This window comes from Nannobrachium achirus (assembly GCF_963921795.1).
Source record: "Nannobrachium achirus genome assembly, chromosome: 23".
In the NCBI taxonomy this organism is placed as follows: Eukaryota; Metazoa; Chordata; class Actinopteri; order Myctophiformes; family Myctophidae; genus Nannobrachium; species Nannobrachium achirus.
Genome location: NC_137830.1, coordinates 42005660 through 42008683, shown reverse-complemented (window position 1 = coordinate 42008683; position 3024 = coordinate 42005660). Strand labels below are relative to the sequence as shown.

The 3024-nt window shown below is 42.4% G+C and overlaps 1 pseudogene across 1 annotated transcript in view; it reads left to right on the top strand.

The window, feature by feature from the left end:
- Positions 1 to 682, top strand: part of LOC308308919 (troponin T, cardiac muscle isoforms-like) — a 1245-nt pseudogene extending 563 nt beyond the window's left edge. The window contains exon 2 of the transcript in view: positions 8 to 682. The product of the transcript in view is annotated as a troponin T, cardiac muscle isoforms-like (transcript). The remainder of the gene's footprint in view (positions 1 to 7) is intronic.
- Positions 683 to 3024: the final 2342 nt, after the last annotated feature.

Sequence of the window (3024 nt, the reverse complement as noted above, 5' to 3'; positions counted from 1 at the left end):
GGCCGAGGCCCAAGGCCACCTTCTTGCCTAACATTGCTCCTCCCAAGATGCCAGACGGCGAGAAGGTCGACTTCGATGACCTCCACCGAAAGAGGCTGAAAGGACTTCAACGACCTTCAGTCCCTCAATCGAGCTCACTTCACCAACCGCCAGAAGGAGGAGGAAGAGCTGGTCACGCTCCGCAGCCGCATAGAGCGCCGGCGCGCCGACCGCTCGGAGCAGCAGCGCATCCGCACGGAGCAGGACAAGGAGCGCCAGGCGCGGCTGACAGAGGAGCGGACGAGGCGGGAGGAGGAGGCGGCCAAGATCCGCGCAGAGGAGGAGGCCAAGAAGAAGAAAATCTTCACCCAACAAGTCCTTCGGGGGTTACCTGCAAAAGGTGGACCAGGGCAAGAAGGGCAAGAAGCTGACGGCCCGCGAGGAGAAGAAAAAAGGCGCTGCTGGAGCGCCGCAAGCCCCTCAACATAGATCATCTCAGCCAGGAGAAGTTGGCGGAGAAGGCGCGCGACCTCTGGCAGTGGCTCCATCAGCTCCACGCGGAGAAGTTTGAGCTTGCCGAGAAGCTGAAGAGGCAGAAGTATGACATTCACGTGCTCCGCAACCGCGTCGCTGACCACTCTAAAGGCTCTAAAGCCGCCAAGACCTCCGCGGGGCCAAGGGGAAGTCTGGCTCCTGGAAGTGAATGTAAATGATGGCCATGACAGCTGTCCCAACAATAAGCGGACAATCTCTGTTTTTGGACTATTTGGCTACTTATACCTGGGCTACTTGTATGATATTTTCCCTGGATTGTCTGTAGATGTAATGTTGTTTTTTTCTTTTCTTTTTCTTCTTTTTATGGGGGGTGGGGGGGACACTAAATATTATCCACTGTCTTTCATGATAAATTGTATCAACTTATGTTGTGCCTGCAATCACCAGTAAGCTTAACTCTTCACATGATATGTGATTGAAAATCTTTATTAAAACTGCTGAATGTTCGGAACTGTTAATGCCTTTATTCTTTCAGTCCATTTTGGTTGTTCAGTCTCTCTGCCTACACCGGCCTATCAAATGAAAACCTTTATTAACCCATTTAGACCTGAGGACAATTTTAAAAACTCCTTCTAAAACCTAACCTAAGTTATCTGGAAAACCTTCAACTTCTTATTCAAAAAATGTAAAATGAATTATGTTGCTATATGTATAGCAACCAGCAACCAAGTACTGTACTTAAGTATAATTAAGTATTGAGTATTTCCAATTTTCTGTACTTTTACTTATATGGGGCATTTTTTCTTATTTCCACATAACAACTCAAAGGTATATCAATTACATATTTCAATATTGAAAATGGTTGGTTCTCCCCTTTAAGTTACTAGTTACTTTGTAGATTCTGACTATTTCAAAACATACATTAACCAGTTCAGCCTTACATTTTGGCCATTTGAAAATAGACGATCTACAAGCTCACAATACAATGCATTGTCACACCAAAGATTCTTTGGAGAAATCCACAAATGGCAGATTTCTCAAAAATCTGCTCCATTCTCATTGAAATGCATGGCAGAAGCCGCTTATCAGCTGGCAACCATACTTTGGTGTGACTATGCCCAACAGAGTAAAATTTCTACATTGCAGCATTGATACTTTTACTTAAAGGGGAAAACCACCCATTTTCAATATTTAACTATGTCATTAATATACCTTAGAGGAGTTGTGTGGAACACTGGAAATACAAAAAAGGTTCCCTCCTTCTGTGTTGCCTAGAACTGGAGGATTGAATTTGGGGTTTGTATTGTAAAGTACACCGTTGTGATGTCAACTCCTCTAAGGTATATTAATGACATAGTTCAATATTGAAAATGGGTGGTTTTCCCCTTAAGTAAAAAAGAATTGAGTACCTTTTCCTATTTTGTCACATTCCTAAGCCAATAATTTGATGACCGGGTGCTGGTGGTTGCTCAGTAATAGACACTTTGAGTCTGCTAGCGGATAGACTCCCTGGTTATCAAATTATTGGCTTATAGCAATGTGACAAAAACAAGAACATCTTCATAAAGTCAAGCAGGCACGTGGACACATAGACATCAAAGGGGGCTTGAGCCCCTGCCCTTTTACCTGTCTGAAATAAGTGCCATATGGTGAAAGAAATGCAAAAATGCCTTCTTTCCATGCCATACGAAGGCAGCATTCAAGAGAATTGCCTTGTCCAAACTCTCCTGAACTTGAATGCAGCATCTTATGTAGAAAGAATTGCCCTCACTGTGTAGAAATCCATGCTGTACGCCACCTTTCCAGTATTGCCTTTTTATGCTTAGTGTAGTGTGGTATCAAGTACCGAAAATAGCAGACTGTTGTATGTCATTATTCTAACCAGCAATGTTTGGAGACTAAAGAGTTAACTGTAGACTGTCCACCATCATGACTCCCTCCTGGGTGACAGAGGTTGTTTCATATCGGTCGTTACTCGTTTGATGTCTGGTATTTGAAGGCCATCCAGTTCCAATCAACTAGAGCCAAGGCATGAGGATATGAGCCAACAGAACAGACAACAGTATTCCCACAATGATTTAAAATGTCAAATCTAATATTATTTAGAGGGATGTTACATAATGGTGAATCACTCATTTCCGGAGGTACAAATTTAAAACCATGTCCTTCCTATGTGCACTGAAATAAGAAGGTAAGAACTGTGTGCATTACTTTGATCTGTCACTAGGTGGCACTGGAACACCAGTTTATAGCAAATGCATTATGACACTTGAGCATGAAAATTAACATATCGGACTGTAATAAAAAAATATATAAGAAAAATGATATATAAATAGTGCAGAATGTTCAACACATGTTTATTGTGCTACAGAGATAATTGTGTAACTACCATGAAAGGTTTGAACATTATAAAACTCAGTAGTCATACCTTTTACCGGTAGCCTATTTCTGGCTTCTGTCTATGCATACCAGTTTGCTTATTATTTCTATATAACAGCATCCACGTCTTTGTCTAGCTGCAAGCATCAAAAGTCACACCCAACCAATACA